The 21,700-nt window shown below is 49.6% G+C and overlaps 1 protein-coding gene and 1 pseudogene across 1 annotated transcript in view; both read left to right on the plus strand.

Annotated features, from left to right (window-relative positions):
* The window catches only part of LOC139061384 (ATP-binding cassette sub-family C member 2-like), a 485,203-nt gene that overhangs the window by 257,404 nt on the left and 206,099 nt on the right, over positions 1-21,700 (plus strand). The window lies entirely within an intron of this gene.
* Positions 14,898-21,303, plus strand: LOC139061447 (uncharacterized; annotated as a pseudogene).

Raw genomic sequence — 21,700 nt, forward strand, 5'->3', positions numbered from 1 at the left:
GGGGGCTGTTCCGCCATCGGCGACACGGACAACATGCGTCGTGGCGGGCGTGATAAATGCGCCCCAGTGTCTATAAGAGCAGATACAGGAACACCGTCGACTTGCACGTCAAGAAGGTTCAGATGAGTGGGCAACGTCAGTAGAGGATTTGGCGGCGTAGGGAGCAATGCCGCATCACGTCGAGGCGCTGCATCATCTAGCTTTCCGGCTGGGAGCGGCCTCCGAAGGGAGTCGGTGAAAAAGAGCGACGGGGTTGGGGAGAGCGAGATTGTCGTCGTTGGGGCGAAGGTGAACGAGAATAGGGGTGGTTCGGCGCAGGAGAGTCAGTGGCGGCATTATCGGAGCGTGCGGCATAGGAACGAGAAGGACCACCTGAGGGGCGAGAGTAGGCAGCCGAAGCAGACCAGGTCGGGGAAGTCCAGCGACTTCGACAGTGCTGAGAAACGTGCCCGATGCGACGGCAGTGAAAACAAATGGGCTTGTCGTCGGCAGTGCGCCATTCAGATGGTTTGCGGAAGCGTGGTGGGTAAGAATATGCGGGACGGGGCGGAATGGAAGAAGCCGGGTGGGTATCAGGGCGATGGGCCGAGCAGATGGTGTGAAGACCCATGTTTTCGAACTCCTGGCGCACAACTGCGTGGATCAGGGAAACCGTGACTGCAGGTGCGTTGGTTGGGCTGGAGTCGAAGGCAGCCAGATAGGCGGCCTCAATCTCACGCCGCACGATCTTGGTCATATCGCCAGTGGTGTTGGGACGAGGAGCGTCGGCACAGGAAGATGTCGCTGGGGTATTGGGCAAACGGGCCAACTGCCGGTCGATACGTCGGCTTTTAGGGAGTTCCAGGTGGCGGCACTCTTTTATAACAGCATCCACCGTCGCGACGTTGTTGAATACGAGCAAGTTGAAGGCGTCATCGGCAATGCCTTTGAGGACGTGGGATACCTTGTCTGACTCAGTCATGTGTGCATCAACTTTTCGGCACAGTGCCAAGACGTCCTGAATGTATGTGATATAGGGCTCTATTGACGTCTGCACACGGCCGGAAAGCGCCTTCTGCGCGGCAAGTTTGTGACCGTAGGGGTTGCCGAACAAGTCTCGGAGCTTTTGCTTGAGCGAATCCCCACTGGTGAGCTGATCCTCGTGCGTCCGAAACCAAACTCGGGGTGTGCCACCGAGGTAAAAGACTACGTTGGCGAGCATGATAGTAGGGTCCCACCGGTTATTGCGGCTGACGTGTTCGTACAGGCTGATGCAGTCCTCGACGTCTTCCCCCTCTTTGTCCGAGAATACGCCAGGATCACGAGGAGCAGGGAGAGTGATGTAGGTCGTCGAAGTGGCAGCAGGTGTCGGAGGCGGCTGAGTCGAGTTGTCATCGCCGGGAGCCATGAAGCTAGGCTCGACGTACCAGCCGCTGCGAAGCTCCGTGACGAGGTACAGGGAACGTCCACCTCCACCAGATATGTTACGTAAGAAGACGCAGATGAAAAGCTATATACAAGTGTATTTACAACGTACGCCGCACTTGGCCAAGAGACGACAGCGCGCGCTAGCCTCCAATCGTTGTCGTCGTCTTCTTACTGCTCGCCTCTTCATCATTGGTAATACTATTCCGTAGCAATATTTACCTCTGCGAACTTCAACTCCTGCATCAGATTTAAATAGCGTATCATCGCTATTACGCACTGATTTGATTACACATGGTAATACCACCTTGGCGCGACTTAAGCAGAAGGCCGAAGCGTGGAAGGAAGCGAAAAGAAGTGATTCACAAGACGCAAAAGCGTCTAGGAACTGGCGCGTTTTGCGATACCGCAAGCATGTATAAAGAATTATGGGGTTTTACGTGCCAAAACCACTTTCTGATTGTGAGGCACGCCGTAGTGGAAGACTCGGACAATTTTCACCACCTGGGGTTCATTAACGTGCACCTAAATATAAGTGCCCGGGTGTTTTCGCCCCCATCGAAATGCGGCCACCGTGGCCGGGATTCGATCACGAAAACTCGTGCTCAGCAGCCTAACGCCATAGCCACTGAGCAACCACGGCGGGTAAGCATGTATAGTGTCGCAGCACATAGATGGCGTTGTTGCTTGAAGGCAGCTATCACGTACGAACTTTCTCAATATTGTCACGTGGTGGCGACGTTGAAGAACACACTAGCAATACTGTGAAAGACAAAACTACCTTTCATTGGGCCAACCTGCGCCCACAAAACAGGCTATATTTATAGCAGAACGACAGCGGCAAACACGGTCAGCGATCGTCGAAAATCTGATCAGCGGGTCTAGTGCATCGGCTTTTATACAGCGGTTGTCGAATGTTACAAACAAATGGCTGGGACCCGCGTGCCTTCCACAAAGTTCTACACCATTAGCGTCGCGCGATGAAATCAGATAACACAAGGTTCGGCGACAACAGACAGCGGATAGAAGCATCGATAACATTTCAGAAATGTTTGATACATGCAGGCGCGTCCCGCGCTGTGCGATAACATTTGTTAGGCGGTGAAACGTGGTCGCCCGATAAAGATAGGCAAGGGCACGTGTCAATACCCCCCTCTTAAAAAGCATCAACTTGATGCTACAAACAAACGAAAGTAATAATGAAAAACACCCGTAGCCAAGGAACAACAAAACAAGGAAGTTCGTCATCGTGCATAAAGGGTTTAAGATGCACCACATGGACAACTGAAGGCCGTGCGTGGCGTCTGGCACGACTTCATTGTCCAGTGCGCCAATACGTCGAATGACATTGTAGGGTCCGAAATAGCGTCGCAGTAGTTTCTCACTCAGTGTTTGTCGGCGTATCGTGGTCCAAACCCAAACACGGTCACTGCGCTTGTACTCGACGAAGCGTCGTCGGACGTCATAGTGTCGGCTGCCCTTACGCAGCTGGTTCTTGATCTGTAGGCGGGTTAGCTGTCGGGCTTCTTCGGCACGCTGGATATAGGTAGCGACGTTAGGATTCTCTTCGTCGGTCACGTGCGGCAGCATGGGGTCGAGAGTGGTCGCCTGGTTCCTGCCGTAAACCAGCTTAAACGGCGTGATCTGTGTTGTTTCTTGCACCGCCGTGTTGTACGCAAAGGTTACGTACGGTAGGACCGCGTCCCACGTCTTGTGCTCGACGTCGATGTACATTGCTAGTGTGTCGGCGAGGGTCTTATTCAGGAGCTCCGTGAGACCATTCGTCTGCGGGTGGTAGACAGTTGCCCTCCTGTAGCTTGTATGGCTGTATTGCAGAATGGCTTGGGTCAGCTCTTCTGTAAAGGCGGTTCCTCTGCCCGTGATGAGGACTTCTGAGGCACCATGTCGCAGCAGGATGTTCTCGACAAAAAATTTCGCCACTTCGGCTGCGCTGCCTTTCGGTAGAGCTTTAGTTTCAATGAAGCGGTTGAGATAGTCCGTCGCCATGACGATCCACTTATTTCCGGATGTTGACGCCGGAAACGGTCCTAACAAATCCATCTCGATGTGCTTAAATGGTCGGCAAGGGGTTTGACCGGCTGTAGTAAACATGCTGGCCTTGTCGGTGGCGTCTTGCGTCGCTGACAGTCTCGGCATGTCTTGACGTAACGGGCGACGTCGGCGGTCAGACGCGGCCAGTAATTCCTTTCTGTATCCTCGACAGCGTGCGGGAGAGTCCGAGGTGCCCAGTGGTTGGATCGTCATGTAGGTTGCGCAGTACTTCTGGACGCAGCGCTGACGGAGCAACACGAAGGTAGCTGGCGCAGGGTAGCTGGCGAAGGTAGCTGGCGCAGAGTCGGTTAGGCTCCCTCCACGCAGGGAGGACAAGCTCTTACCGTGACGCGGCCACTACGTCAGTCTCGTGCATTGTGCTCCTCGAGGTCTTGGTACCTCGGTACTTCCGCGGATCCGAGAGGGCCGCCACCCCCTTCCTGGGGGTGCTGCCCCCCTTCTCCTCGGCTTCGCGTGGTGGCTGCCTCACTTGAGCTGCCGAGACCTGCTGGAGGGCCTTGGGTTGTGTATCTTGGACATAGCTCCTCGTTGCAGCCTCTAGCTGCGAGGGGATCATCGTCTTCTCGCTGGCTTCTCGTGGATTTATACTACAGTCCCAAAGGATGTGAGCCAAGGTAGCTCTCTCCCTAGCGCAGTCTACGCACGTCACTCGCGTACACGCTCGGACACACGTGCATAGCTAGCACCGGGGTGAGCAGGGACCCCGTCTGTAGCTGTCTGTATAACACTGCCTCCTTCCGGGTAAGCCCCGGGTGAGGTGGCAGCATAGTCTGTGTGTAAGTTTGTACCACTTCACTATTTATTTAAGGTGGTCATCTTGACCTTGCCACTGCACTGCGACCACCACTCCGAGTCGGCCGTGCTTGCAGCTGAGTGGTTGGTTAGTCCTCGCGCGACCGAGTTGGCCGTCTCGTTGTGGTTCACGTTCCCGCGTTCCGACACGTCACTGCCCATATGGGCCGAAAACCACTTGATCACCACAGCGTTTTTGCGTTTGATGTCTTCGGCCTTGCACAGTATGCGCGCAGCCTCACTCCATACCCTGCCCTTGTCGTAGTTCTTCACTGCCGTTCTAGAGTCACACAACACTGTAGTGCATCCGGGTTCGGAGACGGCCAAGGCGATGGCCGCATCCTCCACCCGGGGCGCCTCTCGAGTCCGGACGCTCGCCGCGGTCTTCGTTGCACCCGTCGATGCCCCGACAGCCACCACCGCGTATGCGTCGCTGCTCCCTCGATACTCCGCGGCGTCCACGTAGACGGCGCTTTCTTATCTGGAGTGGTGGTCCTCGAGAGCCCTGGCCCTCGCCAACCTCCGCTCCTTGTTGTGCTCGGGGTTCACGTTCCTCGGGATCGGGCAGACCCTGAGCTTTCTGTCGATGCTATCCGGTATAGCAGGCACGTACCCAGGATTTTTTTTCGGGGGGGGGCCCACCACCTCCACCACCACCACCACCACCATCATCATCATCATCATCATCATCATCATCATCATCATCATCATCATCATCATCAGCCTGTTTTATGCCCACTGCAGGACGAAGGCCTCTCCCTGCAATGCGATCGTGTGGCTCCTACCCACGAAGGGGGATTGGCCAAGAAATGGGTGGATTATTCCAAAATAATATAGAGCATAAATTTCCTAATATCTATGCGAATAGCATTGAATAGAGTTGAATTACCGGCTAAAATAGAATCAGGAAGGTGCTGTTGAATGAGGAATAATTAATTTAAAAGTAATAAAAAAATAGAATTTAGCAGGGCATTCGTTTAGATTCTGTAAGGAATGTTTGGACAGCGAAGCATGCATCCCTGTGGCTGAATCCCAAAGTGGACGCCCCGAACGAAAGAATTGCAGGTTCTGTCAAGTCCAGGCCAATTCTTCGAAAAGGTATCTCCAACAATGTTTTTCTTAACGCAGCAAAGCGGCGGCAAGATAAAAGAAAGCGCTGTATCGTCTCCTCCTCCTCACAAAAAGAACAAAGGGGAGAGGGAACCAAACCCGACCTGTATAAATAGAAATTTAGGGAGGGAATGCGGCAGCATAATTTGGTGAGGCAGACCTCAAGCATCTTTGTGTAACAAGATTCGCTATGCCAGGGATATGCCAGGTGTTTATACTCTGGAGGAGCTGTCAAATGTAGGTTTCTGGGTTTCTGTGAATTTCAAATGTGGTTTCTGTCAAATAGGATTTTCTGTCCCCTGTTCATTACTGTTTCTAAGTGAGGTATCGTGACTCCTCTTGGTACTGTATACAGGTCAGCTTAGAATTTTTCCGCTGCTTTTACTATATCTTCGAGATTGCTGATGATATTCCCCTTTTTATCTTTTAGTGCATACATCATGGTTTGTCCTATGCCAGGTTTCTTTTTTACTGATTTCAGGCTGCGTTCATTTTTTACGGCTTCTTCAGTGTTTCTCATGTTATAGTTTCGAATATCAGTTATTTTCGCCTTGTTGATCAGTTTTGACAGTTCCGCGAATTGCGTAAAGCTGTGCGGCCGCCAGTCCCATACAACCGCGTAGAGCGCAGGACTCTGCGATTCTAGACGTACTGCGCTCACCGCGAAAGGCTAGAAAAACACCCACATAAGCACAGCAGAGAAGTGGCTATGTGAGGCGGTTCGACCGATAACTGTAGAAGCGTCATTCAAAACAAGTAATTGTTCTCCACTTCCGGCGGCGTTTTCTCTACTTCCTTTTTCAATAAAAAGATGTTGATTCATAAATAGTCTCATAAAGAACGCTTAACTTTTTTATTATTCGCTTTTGCTTGCAGTTTGGTTGTTGCCTTGGCTCTCTCCCTTAGTAAATTGCTTAATTTCTCAACTCCTTGCGATTTTCGTTTCCAGTTGCCAATTTTGCACGAAAAGTGCTATACAGTTAGGGAAAAACAGGCGAGGTAACGGACGACAGTCATCTTGCTTATGGGTTTAAGGGTTTCATGATGGACGCTCTTTCACATTATTTTATTTCCCACCTTATCTAACCCATATCACGTGTATATGGTTCCGGGCATCTGCCAGCGTCGCGGCGAGCCGTAACTCAAGAAAGTAATAAAGCAAAGGGAAAAGTTAAACGCAATTGGCGTTTTCTCCGGCCGCAAGTCGTTCCCTGAGAGTACAGACCAGCTGAGTAACAGCCGCATCCCTCTCCTGGTCCCAGGATTAGCCTAAACAAAGAAGGTTGAACTAACAAAAGCAACAGCTATGCGCATGACGGTTTAATAGATGGTGACAACTGAACGCATCTCGAGTTAATCGCGCCGGTGCGGAATCTATGAGAAACCTGTCCTTCACATTACAAGAGGTGCCGATAACTACCGCCGTCTAAAAGGAGTGAAAAAGGCAGCATAATGCTGACCGATGAACAGCTGTCAAGACTCAACATTGATCTGGTGGCGCTTTAGGAATGTGTGAGGAGTGGTGGCGTGGGTGGGGAGGGGGGGTATGCCACTTGATTTCGGGGGGGGGGGGCGGGCCCCCCCCGGACCCCCCTGGGTACGTGCCTGCGGTATAGGTACGTCTTTCTGCTGCTCGCTTTTCCTCGGCTCGAGGCCAAGGTCCCGCTGTATCTGTCTTCCGGTTCTCGTTTCAGAGAGACGCTCGAGTTGCGCCGTTCTCTGTGCTTCGGTCATTTCGTCCAGCGTGTTGTGGACTCCTAGCGCCATGAATTTTTCGGTGCTCGTGCTCCCGAGGCGGCCGAGTGCCGCCTTATATGCCTTGCGTATGGTGGTGTCTATCTTGTTAGGTTCACTCGGCCTCCAGTTGTGGAAGGCGGCCACGTACGTTATGTTGCTAACTGCGAAGGATTGAACGAGCCTAGTCAGGCTCTCCTCCTTCATCCCCGCTCTTCTGTTGGACACCCTCTTGATGAGTCTCATTGCCGCGGCCGCTTTGCCCGCGAGCTTGTTCACCGTTTCACTGTTGACTCGGTTTCGCTGGATGAGCAGCCCGAGCACTCGAATCTTCTCGACCTCCGGTATTGCCTTCCCGCTGTTTTGACCATGATCTTGGGCCGCTCGTACTTGACTTCCATATTCTTTGTTTTCCTGCCCGCTCCTGTCGGTGGAATCACCAGCGGTTCTGACTTGGCCGGAGAGCAAACGAGTCCAGACCCGCCCAGCTGCTCCTCGATGGCATTGACCGCTTCTTGCAGCGTTGTCTCGATGTGTCTGTCGCTTCCTCCCGGTACCCATAGCGTAACGCCGTCGGCGTTGATGGTGTGCCGGACTCCCGCTACTCTTTCAAGCCGGTTGGCCACCCCGATCATCACGAGGTTGAAGAGAAGTGGGGAGATCACCGAGCCCTGCGGAGTTCCGACGCTGCCCAGCTTCGTCTCTTCGAGCTGCAGGTCTCCCGCGCAGACTTCGGTGGTCAGTTCCGTCAGGAAGTCTTTGATGCACTGGTACGTCCTTCCGGCCATGTTTAGCCTGGATACTTGGGACAGGATAGCCGAGTGCCTCACTTTATCGAAGGCGCTCTGCAAGTCCAGCCTGAGTATGGCCCTGTTGTCCTTGGTGCCCGTCGTATCGTCGACGATCTCGTTGTTCAGTAAGATCATGACGTCTTGCGTCCCGAGCTTCTTCCGAAACCCGATGATGGAATTTGCGTAAAGCTCCGATTCTTCCAGGTAGCACTGTCACCTGTTCATGAGAACGTGCTCGAGGGCCCTTTCCAGGCACGCAGTGAGCGAGATCGGCCTGAGGTTCTCTATGTTGGGCGGCTTGCCAGGCTTGGGGATGAGGATCATCTTGGCTGCTGTCCATTGCTTGGGCAGCCTTTCTTCTTGCCAGCACTTGTTTAGAAGTTCGTGAGCATTTCTATGGCCGCTTCGTTGAGGTTGTTGAGCGCTCTGTTGGTCACTCGATCGGGACCCGCGGCGGACCTGCCATTGAGATCCTGCAGGGCAACTCTGACTTCCCACGTCTGGATGTCCTGATCTAGCGTCTCTTTCTCGTTGCCTTGGTAATCCGGGTGTCTTTCCGTGGGGGTGGTTGGTAGGTACTTGGCGTCCAAGCGCCCCTTGACCTCGTCCTCCCCGTGATCACAGATTGGCTTGTTTAGGATTCTTGCCAGGTTGTTGTGTTGGTGGCCCTTGGTCTTGGTTTCGTCGAGGAGGTGCCGATACATGTTCCACGTCTTGCCCTTGTGCATCTGTCCGTCGGCTTCGCTGCAGGCCTCGTTCCATTGTTGGGTGCAGAGCACCATGCAGTGGACCTCGATCTGCCTGTTGAGCTCGGCGATCTTCTTCCTTAGACTTCGGTTGGTTCGTCGCTTCTACCACCTCGCTTTTATGGACTGCTTGGCTTCTATCAGGTGGGCCAGCCGACTGTCCATCTTGTCTATCCATTCGTCCGTCTCCAGCTCTTTGGTGGCTCCTTCCGTGGTCTCAACGACGTTGGCCGTCCATTGCTCGATGTTCGTAATGTCCAGTTGCACCGCGGGTAGCACCTTTCGAAAGGCGCCCCAGTCAGTAATGCGATGCTTCTTTATGTCGCCGTTGCCTTGGCCTTCGAGTGGTACGGCGACCTCCACGATGTAGTGATCGCTGCCCAACTCTTCGCCCGTGTTTCACCATTTTGCTTCTCTCGATCCTCCGTCGGTTTTGACGAAGGTAACGTCCGGAGTGGTGTCTCTCGTAAGCGATGTGCCGATCCTGGTGGGAAAGGCCGGATCCGTGGTTAGGTTCAGTCCCACGTCACTGGCGTCTTGCATCAGCTCTCTCCCCTTGACCGTCGTTCTGTGGTAGCCCCAGTCTTGGCTCGGAGCGTTAAAGTCTCCGCACACTACGAGCGTATTGCTCCCGCGACTGAACTCGCTTTGTGGAAGAGTGCCTTGAATTTCTGTTGTCCGTGCGATGGATTGCTGTAGACGTTCACCAGGATTGCTGTAGACGTTCCTCTTGCCCGCGATTACTTCCACCGTTCAGTGTTCGATGGCACTTCTGCCGATCATTTCGTGTTCCATGAAGGTGATCCCTTTCCTAACGAAGGTGCAGACCCCTCTGCCCTTGCCCTTCGACCTGCCCCTTTTGCTCGCCGGACTGTCGTGTGACCGGTAGCGCGGTAGTCTCGGCGTCTCTTCGCTGTGTGTTTTTTGAATCATTATGACGTCTCGTTTCCTCGTTGGTTGCTGCTAATGTTGCTGCAGCACCGCTCTCTTGCCGGTAAAGCCGTTGCAGTTGCAGTGCCAGACCAAGAGGTCTCTCATTGGCGGTGTGGATGCTGCTGTACGTGCTGTCCCGTCCATGATGGTTGCAGTTTGGCGATGATCTGTGCTTCCATACCTTGTATTTGTGCCTGCATCTGCGTCTGCAGTTGTGATTGCATCTGCGCCATCATGTTCTGGATTGTGCTATGTATGTTCATTGTCATCTGCGGGGCTGTTTGCGCGAGCGTAGTGAGGCGTTCGTTGGTTACCTTGCTGGTCGCCTCAAGACGGTCGAGTTTGTCATCTTGTTTTTCGATTCTCTCCATTATCTTTCGTTCCTTGGCGCCCTCTGTGGCTCTCCTCTTGAGAGCCGGTCCCGCCTCTTTTGTGGCTCTGGGGTCCACCTCGACCTCTGGTTCGCCCTCGGTTATCTCTTCTTGTTTCCTCTCTTGTGCGGGCTTCGGGAGCAGCTGATGCTGTTGCTGCAACCCAAATAATGTCGTTAGCTTCTCGTTGATTTCCTTGATGGTTGCGTCCTGTTCGGTGATTCTCCGCTTTGGCATCTCGTTCTCGTCTCTCAGGGCTTTTACTACCCCGTTATCATCTTGGATCTTCTTCGCGGCGTTTTGCGCTGGTGCTGGTCTCTTCCCTGCCATGTTTGCCTTGACTGCGTCCGCCAGAGACCGGACTGGTGAGAAGTTCTTCTTCACGAGCAGGTTGTTTTCTAACGTGAACGAAGACAACCCGCGCTTAAATGCCCTAGGCACAACGTTGGTGTTTCCTTCCAATTTCTCGACAACGCCTTTTAGCTCCGGGTCTGATAGTTGCTGTATATGAAGGCTTCCGCGCCTATTATTCCGAGGAAGGCGTCGTCGTTCTCGTCGTCTTGCGGCGGGGGATCGATGCGGGCGCGTGATAGGCAGTCGGCGTCAGAGTGTTTACGTCCGGGTTAGCACATTACCGTGACGTCATATTCTTGGAGTCTGAGGCGCCACCACGCCAGCCTGCCTGAAGGGTCGTTTAAGTTAGCTAGCGAACACAACGCGTAATGGTCACTGAGAACTTTGAATGGCCTGCTAGGTAAGGGCCATTCCTTTTCAGTCGTAGAATAATTGCCTTCCCCTTTTGACAGCAACCGGTTAGCAGAAGATATCCCCCGTTCAAGTCCATCTTTCTTCTGGACTAGGATGGCACCGACGCCTAGGCTACTGGCGTCAGTGTAGATTTCAGTATCAGCATCTTCGTCGAAGTATGCTAGTACCGGCATCGACTGCATGCGTCATTTGAGTTCTTGAAATGCGTCGGCCTGTGGCGTTTCCCACTTGAACTCGACATCACATTTGGTCATATGTGTTAGCGGCTCAGCGATGCGTGAAAAGTCCTTCACAAAGCGCCTGTAGTAGGCACACACGCCAAGGAATCTACGCACTGCCTTCTTGTCGATGGGCTGGGGGAACTTTGCGATGGCAGCTGTTTTCTTCGGGTCGGGGTGTTCTCCAGATTTGCTGATGACGTGGCGTAGGAACAGAAGCTCATCAAGCGAAGCGGAATTTTTCCGGCTTCAGAGGGAACCCTGATGAATTGATGGCCTCTAGTACTGTCCCAAGCCGCCTAAAGTGATCGTCAAAATTTCCGGTGAAAACGACGACGTCCTCCAAGTAAACAAGAGCGGTCTGCCACTTCAATCCAGCTAAAACCGTGTCCATGACGCGCTGCAACGTTGCAGGCGCCAAGCACAGTCCGAATGGCACGACCTTGAACTCGAAGAGGCCGTCTGGGGTGATAAAGGCGGCGTTTTCGCGATCTCTCTTGTCGACTTCTATTTGCCAGTAGCCAGACTTGATGTCGATCGATGAGAGGTATTTTGGGTTGCAGAGCCGATCCAATGCCTTGTCTATCCGTGGCAGGGAGTATACGTCCTTCTTTGTGATTTTCTTCAATCGACGATAATCGACGCAGAAACGTAGGGTTCCGTCCTTTTTCTTCTCCAGGACAACAGGAGATACCCACGGGCTTTTCGAAGGCTGGATGATGTCGTCGCGGGGCATTTCTTCGACTTGTTGCCTAAGGTTCACGTTCTCGCGTCAGAACTCAGTAAAGGCTCTGGCGGAGTGATTGAGCGCCCTCTTCGGATATTATATGATGCTTTGCAACCGGTGTTTGTCGAATCGTCGATGACGTCGAAAAGCATTCTTTGTATTGTCGGAGAAGACTTTAGAGTTGTAGGTGCTTGTTTATGGGGAGACTTGGATTTACGTCAAAGTCTGGCTCGGGGACTATGATCGGTGGGATAGATGCGGCTGAATCGGTGACGATAAATTAATTGTTCGTTTCCACAATTTCCTCGGTGTACGCGATTGCCGTGCCCTTTCTGATGTGCTTGAACTCTTGGCTGAAGTTGGGCCCTGTTGCGGCGTTACAGGGCCCTGACGCGGTCGTGGAGGGAGACCTTGACGGTGGGTGACGGCGGCGTAGGTCACCGCTTTTGGCTGGAGCTGCGATGATGGTGGTTGCACCTCGGGAAGTCCAAGCGATTTCTTGACTTCTTCTTTGACGATTGAGGCGATTGAGGCCACATGGGGTTGCTATGAAGGGAAGATGTTCTGAAGCTCCTCTCGTACGACTGCTCTGATAGCCTCGCGCAGGTCGCTGCTGGCCAATGAGTGAACTCCGGCATAGTTTGTTGACTTGGTGGGGCGGTCGAGTTGCCGGTTTCACATTTCCAGTGTCTTCTCGATGCTCGTCGCCTTGCGAAGAAACTCGTCGACGGTCTTCGGTGGCCTTCTTACCATTCCGGCGAAAAGTTCCTCCTTTGCATTACACCACGCATCAGTAGGAGGACTTTCTTCTCCCCGGACATTTCTGGGTCGGCGTGGGGGAACAGACGTTTCATTTCCTCCGTGAAGACCGTGTTCGTCTCATTGGGCAGCTGTGCTCTGGTCTCCAGTAGTGCTTGGGCTCGCTCTTTTCCCACGATGCTTGTAAATGTTTGCAGGAAGCCGCTTCAGAACAGGTCCCACGTCGTCAAGGCGGCTTATAGATTCTCGAGCCACGTCCAGGTGGCGCCCTCCAATGCGAAAAAGACATGTCGGAGTCTGTAGTCACTGTTTCAGCTGTTAATGCATAGACCCTCTCGTACGTCTCAAGCCAGGTTTCCGGGTCCTCGAATGTTGAACCACGGAACATCGGAGGCTCCCTGGGCTGCTGCAGCAGGATGGGGGACGGGGGTGCTACCCTTTGGATTTACTGGGCGACAATCTGCCTGGTCGTCTAAGGCAAAAGTCCGTGCTCCGGCGGCAGTCCTTGCAGCCAGCGACAACCTCGCTGGTTCTTGGCGACATAGGTGTTGTCTTCCACGTGCGGGCTTGGGTCACGGCTTTGTGGGGGCGTCCAGTGCATGAACGCAAAGCACCTGCACCAGATGTCACGTGGTGATGACGTTAAAGAACAAAGTAGCAATAGTGTGAAAGACAAAACTAACTTTTATTGGGCGAACCTGTACCCACAAAACAGGCTACACTTATAGCACAACGATAGCGGCGAACACAGTCGGCCACCCGCCGTGGTTGCTCAGTGGCTATGGTGTTAGGCTGCTGAGCACGAGGTCGCGGGATCGAATCCCGGCCACGGCGGCCGCATTTCGATGGGGGCGAAATGCGAAAACACCCGTGTACTTAGATTTAGGTGCACGTTAAAGAACCCCAGGTGGTCAAAATTTTCGGAGTCCCCCACTACGGCGTGCCTCATAATCAGAAAGTGGTTTTGGCACGTAAAACCCCAAATGTTATTATTATTATTAACACAGTCGGCGATTGTCGAAAATCTTATGCGTGAGTCAAGCGCGTCGACTTTTATAGAGCAGTCGTCAAATGTTCCAGACTTGCTGGGACCCGCGTGTCTTCCATAAAGTTGTACACCAATCGCGTCACGCGATAAAATCGGATAACACAAGGTTCGGCGACAACAGACAGCGGATAGAAGCATCGATAACATTCCAGAAACTTCCGATACATGCAGACGCGTCCCGCGCTGTGCAATAACATTTGTTAGGCAGCGAAACGCGGTCCCCGAAAATGATAGGCAAGTGCACGTGTCAATATTGTAGCGGCTATCTCGTTCACCGGCCGCGCTGGCTCAGTGGGCATGGCGTTTCTATGCAGAGAAATTGGTTCGATATACGACCGCATTTCGATAAGGCAGAAATTCAATGACGTTCTTGTACTTTCATTTTCTACAGAACCCAACGTGGTCCACATTATTCCAGAGCTCTCTACTTTAGCGTCCATCATAACCCACTGTGAAGTTCCAGGGCATGAAACCCAATTATTTCAGAATTTCACTGTCGTGTCCACTGAGAGCAACCTCATTTGCAAAAGAAAAGATTTGTGTATGGGTTCATGCCTTGCATCGGACTGAGCGAACATTTCTGGAAGATATTGATAGTTTACATGACAGTTCACATTGCTCTCCACTATCGTTTCTTGGTACGAAACTGCATATAGAGCTCCTGACGTCGAAAGCAGCTCCCAAGGCATGAGGCCAAGCAGAGTACGTAGCCAATAACGTTTTCTTGTGGCGGGGGTGGGGGATGTACTTACACTGAGGTATCCGTGGGAAGGGGGCATGTCCAGTGCGTCCCCCTGCCCACTACTGCGGCAACAGCAGCGCCAAAGTTGGCAAGACGTCTCGGTAATATAACCACACTAGCAAACATCCAGCGGGTCTCGAACTAGGTAGTAACAGATTAACACTGACTACTGTAAGAAGTTTGAAAAAACTCGGGACGCTGATAGGCTTAACGCTTTTAAAGTGTTCATAAATAAACTGACGGCGGAAATACGCAGTGCACGTGATCAATATCTTTGTAACCAGTTTTGCTGCTCGATGAATAAGTCGGATGAATTATGGAGGAAATTGAATGGGCTTCTAAACAGATCTACAGGCCCAACCCCAGTAAAAAAAAAATTCATACTCAAGACAAGGATCTCACAGGCACTGATTTAGCAAACGCATTCAACAGCTACTTCACAGAGATAGCTAGTAATTTCATTGATTGTAATACTCTTCATATAAGAAACGAGAAGTCAATGTTCTTAACACCAACATCAGAATCAGAGGTCATGTCGGTTTTCAAGGCGCTAAATAATAGCAAATGTTGTGACGCAGACCGAGTTGTGATAAAACCGATGAAGTTTGTGATAGGAGACATAGCAGAGTGTTTAGCTCACATATATAACCTTTGCTTATCTCAAGGAACGTTTCCGGGGCAATGCAACTCGCCAAAGTGAGCGTAATGCACAAAAAAGGTAGTAAGAATGATTTTACAAATTTTAGACCAGTATCTATGCTACCAGTTTTCCCAAAAGGTTCTGAAATAGTGGCTCTCACTAGAATAACAAATTTTAGCGAACAATGCAATATCATTCACGGCGCGCAGTATGGCTTCCGGAAATATCGATCAACGGAAATGGCACTGTTAGAACAAAAAGAATTTATCCTGCAATCGCTTGAAAATAAAGAAGTAGCCCTTGGAAGATACGTGGATTTTACGAGAGCTTTCGATTATTTAAATCACTCTATCTTGCTAAAGAAACTTGAAATGTACGGATTTCGCGGAACGGTTCTATCACTACTGACGTCCTACCTTAGTGAGCGCACGCAGTACGTGTATTGAAATAGCTGCTCTTCTAATATATTACCAATTTCTGCCGGCGTACCTCAAGGGAGTATTCTGAGCACATTTTTGTTTAACTTATATTTGAGTTACATTGTTAGCGTCGATCCTATGGTGAAATTTGTCATTTATGCAGATGTTCTGACACTGTTATTTTCTGCAGAAAGTACGGATGAGCCGATTCTGAGGGCGAACAGAACGCTTGTGGAATTAGATACATGGGCGCAACTTAACAAATTGAAAATAAACATTAGTAAAATGAAGGCTGTCATTTACAGTGCGCAAAACAAGAAAATTAACGTTACCTCAGGCATTAAGCTGCAAAACTCAAAGGTAGAACTAGTAAGCGCACTTAAAATACTTGGAGTGTATTTCAGTGAAATTATGACCTGGGTCATCCGTATCGACCCCGTTGTGTCAAAACTGTCTCGCATCGTTGGATTGACATCCGCCAACAGATACATTCTACCAACAAAGGTTAAGCTTCTATTGTACAACGCGCTATTCTACTCACATATGAAACATTGCCAATTAGTTTGGGGGAACACAACAAAAGGTATTTGCAAAGAATCATGATATTACAAAAAAATTGTTACGAAATATTGAAAAAGTCCCCGTGAGTCACCCTTCCCACCTTCTGTTCTTGAACTACTGTGTAATAAAAATAGACGAGCTGTATCCGCATTGCCTGTGTTCACGTTATAAGCTTCAAGTAAAAAGTAACAGCTGTTCCCTACTACGGTTGGCATCGCTTTCTAAAAGGATCACACCTTATGAGAATTGTAACACAGCCATAGCTAATCAAAACGTGCTGAACCGGATACGGACAACAAATGGTAAACAGAACGCTACCGCATTTGCTAAATTTCTGCCATAACAACGGTTTCACTCCCGAAACAGCATCAAATCAGCAACTGAAATGGTTCTTCTGTGGCAAAGGTCCTTTCCCATGACAGAATTTCATGTGTTTTTTTTCATCTCTGCGCATGTACGCTACACGCATTGCAATGTACCAATGCACTGTTTCATACTACACAAATGTGTGCCGTTTTATTCTTCGTCTTTTCCTTCAATTATGTACCGATTTTTGCTTGCAGTTTTCTCATGTTTGTACGTTTTCATTAACATTGGTCTATCACGCAGTTAACAAATTTTTTTTTCTATAATTACTCATTCTCAATGTGATCGACCAGTTATTGCGGCATTACTATTACTATTTGTTTGTGGTTTTTATGTTGTCATGTGAAAAGTATTCTGTTTCTTCGATTCTTTACTCTGGGGAGCTCGGAACTAGTCAAGCTGACTTGTCAGCTTTTTCCCGCACTCACTCACTTCATGAGTGAAATAATAATAATAATAATAATAATAATAATAATAATAATAATAATAATAATAATAATAATAATAATAATAATAATAATAATAATAATGAAATAATAATAATAATAATTACCGTCATCTACCGATTCCGGTAATTATAAAGTCGTTCTTCTCGTCTACCGACTGGCAACACCGTCTTCAATTCAGTTTTCCTGCATGCTGACCTGGCAGGGCGGCCGTATCGAGCCCCGGACTTTCGCGATGCTCTCCTTTCAGTGCTAAATGCAACTGGTATACTCGGCACTGGACAGTACCAAGTGAGCCATTTGTGGTTGGTGACATGTGTTAATAGTATCGCGAAACAGAAACTTGTCCACAAAAGCGAGTTGTTGGTGAAGGGCCTCAAGTGCCTTGTCATTGAACCGGAATGCAAGAATATCAAGATGAAGCTTCTTTGGCTTCCCCCACACCTCGAACAGAGAAGGATTGTTGAAGCGCTAGAGCCATATGGCACAGTGCAGTCCATCACGAGAGAAATGTGGCGGTGTTACGGCATGGAGGGCTGGCAAATGACTAATCGAGACGTAGCGTTCACATTGAAAGGTGGCGTTTCTGCCAATACTCTGCCACATCTCTTGAGCATATACGGCCACCAGTGCCTTATCTTGGTACCTAGCCGACCACAACTTTGCCTCCGGCGCAACAGAGTTGGGCATATCCGGCGACAATGTCGAACACCACGCTGCAGTAACTGTCACCGCTACGGTCACCCTGCAGATGCATACGTCCGAACCTACGCTGACAAGCTTCGTGGAAATAGACCAGCTGAGAATGATGCCATCACCGATCATCTTATGGACGTGAGCGAAGTTGTGGATGCAACTGGAGAAACACTCCCTGAGACCCATCGACAAGAACAGATTAAGCCGTCATCGGCTGACATTAGCCTCAGCCAGAAGCCTGCGAGCGAAGATGAGACTAAGGCGCCTGACGAGGAACCAACTATGTAATGGGCAGAATCGCCACCAGTTCAAGATCGCCCACCGTCAGTGGAATCTGGATCGATGTGCGAGGCCGCTAAGAAGCGTCCAGCGCCATCTGACAATCCATCGCCCTCTGGACAAGAGGCTCGTGTTCCCAAGGTGTCAAAGTTGCCAAAACCGCTCCGGGGAACGCGTACTCATGCAGATGTCCCTTGTGTTAACGTGCACCAGAAGGTCCATAGTGCATCACCTCATCAAGAAGGGAGTGGTGCACCTCTGGAGCAATGTTTAGACGCTGCACCTACATAGGTAATCATGTCGGGCACTCTTCCCTTCCATTTTGGTACTTTAAGTTTCCGTGACTTACGAAGTAAGTGACATCAAGTACAGCTTCTTCATTTGTTACGCAATAGAAAATTAGATATTGTTGCTATCCAAGAAACAAAGATTGAATCCGACGAAAACACAGAAGTAGCTCTATCTCCATTCCTATCTGACTATAATGTTTGTGTCAGCCATGCAGTCGGTGTTTCCGCAGGCTGTATGTTATTTGTTAGAAAACATTTACCATGTAATTTGTTACATTTGTTTACCGATAGGGAAGGGCGCCTAATCTGCTGCGTTATGAATATCAGTGGTATGAGCTTTAGATTTGTGTGTGTTTATGCTCCGAACAAGTTACGAGAACGCGAGTGTTTCTTCTTATCTCTAGAACATCATTTCTGTACTGATCGTGCATTGGTGCTCTTTGGAGACTTTAATTGTGTATGGAACGCGCAAGATCATACGTCACTGAAGCTGAGACATGATCCAAGTAGTGATGCGTTGGAACACCTGATATGTGATTATCAGCTTGTGGACATAGGGGAAAATGAAAGGGCAGGATGTCGATATACGCACTTCCCGGGCACCTCGCGTGCAAGGCTTGATCGAATTTACGTTTCACTTAGCGCACTACCTCTTATTTATGGTTACACTGGGTACCCTATATTCTTTAGTGACCATTGCCTAGTCTCAGCATCGTTTGGCAGCCGTCGGTATCAAAGTCGGCGTATGTGCTGGGAGCTGTGAAAGTTTCATAACCAATTATATTCGCGTGAGTGTTTCTTAAATCGTGGTACTGAGCTTATAGCTCATGTGTCATGCCACAAGGACTTGTCACTCTTTGGTGTGTGGGAATTATTCAAACAGGATGTTAAAATGATAGCTATCGAGGAATTATAAATATTGGCCTTTGGAAAAAAGAATAATTACAAAGCATTGTAGAAACTTCTGAGTGAATTGCATGAGCTTGAATGCCTACATCCGGGTCAATATATTGATGATATTTATAAGGTCAAGGCACAGTTACAAACTTTGAACGCAGAAAAATGCAGAGGTGCACCAGTGCGTGCGCGAGAGCAGCGTTTCATGGAAGAACAGCCTTGCAGTAGGGCCCTTGGTGATGAACGCCGACACGCGCTGTCGAAACAAATACTAGATATAGAGTATGGTGGCATCATTGTTAATGAGCCTACTCTACTATCTAAAGCGTTTTTCGAGCATTATCAAAAACGATTCGAGACCATAAGCCATTGAATACAGATGTTGCCAAAAAAATGTATCGTTGCTGCCCCAGTTAAATCAGGATGATTACAATTATACAAATGAAAACATTGATAATAATGAGGTAACTCCATGCATCGATTCGTTAGCGAAGGGCAAGACGCCAGGCCCCGATGGCGTAACTGCCAAATTTTATCAGTGTTTTCGTTTCGCTCCCTCTTATCACCATTATTACTTCAGGTGTACCGTGAGGCCTTGGAAGTAGGGTACCTAACCGCCACAATGTACGAAGGACACACCGTCCTTATAGCCAAAAGCGATGATGAGACTAAATTGCACAATGTTAACGGATATCGGCCTATCTCCTTATGCAATGTTGATTATAAAACTTTTGCTAAGGTATTAGCTAACCGTTTGCAAGTTGTAATAAGATCTGTGGTCGGTGATCATCAAACATGTGGCATCAGGGGCCGGTCCATTCAGACGAACATTCATGTTGCGAGATCGGTGCTAGAGTGTGTAGCTGAGGGGTTTGGACAGGTGGCAATGGTACAGCTAGATCTGGCTAAGGCGTTCGAAATCACTCACTCCTGTTTACTGTACTAGAGCATATAAATATCGTGTCCCTGCTCCTTAGAGGTGTCAGGATATGTTATGCTAATGGTTCAACGAGGCTGATAGTGAATGGCTCTCTCCGATTCGATTAGGCTTACATCATCAGTACGACAAGGATGCCCTTTGTCACCGCTTCTGTTCTGCTTGTATTTCGAACCACTTTGTATGAGCATTGTTAAAGAACAAAATTTCCAAGGGTGTAAATTATTGACTAATGTGGTTCGGGTTCTTGCGTATGCAGACGACGTGGCCTTTTTTTGTGCAGATAAAGAGAGTGTGAAGACTGCTCTTGCAATTACACAAGAATTTTGTGCGGCTTCTGGTGCAAGCGTTAACTTTGAAAAAAGTTCAGGTTTTGGTTTGGATTATGCGCCACAATGGCATCACATAACGCAGGCATTCAACGGAAAGAAGATCTGGGTTATTAAGGTGTGCCTCTCTCACAGTATAGAAACAGCAACGCTAATTGGTCGGGAGAAGTTGGCAAAATTCAACGTAAAGTGAATTCATGGCGAGGGCGGGATTTGTCAATGTTGTTTCGGGCTGAAGTGTGCAGCGTTTTCTTAGCTTCCCGTCTTATGTATGTGCTGCAAGTACTGCACTGCTCACGACTTCGCCTTCAGGCACTGCATCGCGTATTTGCACCATTTATTTGGAGTTCCAGTTGTGAATCGATGCGGCGCGACAATCTGTTCCTCCCTCGTGAACGTGGTGGTGTAGGATTAGTCCACCTCTTCATCAGGCAAATTGTTTCAAGCCTGTTTTCCTTTGGAGACAATGACCATCCATTTTTGCGTGATGTGTTGCAACTTAGTTTAGTTCATTACATTCCTTATAAAGTAGTGTCATCAAATGCCAAAGGTGTCCCACAGGCTCCTTTGGGCTTTCTTAAGGAGGTTGTTGACACATTTCTTTTCTTGAAAGTTAGATTCAGCCTGGAGTACGTGTTCACTGCGAGTCGAAAAGCAATTTCTGCGGCACTGGTGGACTCTATTTTCCCAGATCCTTTGTATCGTGCACCTTATTTAAGCCGACCTTATCAGGATGTACTTAAGCGCGTCCGAAAAATGTGTGCACCTCCAGGACTAAAAACATTTTTCTTTAAATTACGTTCGGAAACACTCCCTGTTAAAGCTCGGTTGAATTAGTTGGGTTGCTTTGTGCCGTGGTCAACAAACTGGCGGCTCTGTCCACGTGCCGAAACCATAGATCACTGCTTCATAGACTGTAGGGTCACTGTATTCTTTTGGGACATTCTCCAACGGACGCTTAAAAAGGACATTAGCATGACTCCATATACAATTAGGTTTCTACCGTTTAAGGTTACGGGTGGTCCTCCCTATGACATGTTCATGGTACTTGGTTTACACAGCCTATGAAGGAGTAGACTGTGTGACCGCCATGACAAAAGCCCGCGATCTACAAAGTCCTTCTTTCGCGAAAGTGCTGCTTATGTAAGAAGCGTCTACGCTGCGCAGGAACCTCCGCCAGACTGGATGCACTTGTTGGATGCATGTGTGTGTTTGCCTGAGTTTTAAGTGTTAAGTTGTGTCCACTTTGTAATACACCTTCAGTTTTCTTTTCCATGTAATAAAGAAAAAGAAAGAACTCATGGCGGAGTCGTAACGTCTCCGTCTCACACTCCGGAGACCCTGGTTCGATTCCCACCCAGCGCATCTTGAAAGTGGTTTATATTTATCAATCGCCTTCCGTGATTTTTCGCTCACGGCCAACGCCACCGACGCCGACGACACCGACTTTTCTGCGACACGAGCTCCTTAACGATGTCGCGTTAATAACGGCCACCACCATTCCGCAGTTCTATGCCCCGCCGAAGAAGTGCCGTTCTTGTTCTTTTTAATGCGAATGCTATCGCCATCGCCAGCAGCTCGCCAGCAGCAAAAGGTCCCACTGAGACAGCGCCGGGCAGATTGG

The sequence above is a fragment of the Dermacentor albipictus genome, chromosome 6 (assembly GCF_038994185.2).
Source record: "Dermacentor albipictus isolate Rhodes 1998 colony chromosome 6, USDA_Dalb.pri_finalv2, whole genome shotgun sequence".
Classification (NCBI taxonomy): Eukaryota; Metazoa; Arthropoda; class Arachnida; order Ixodida; family Ixodidae; genus Dermacentor; species Dermacentor albipictus.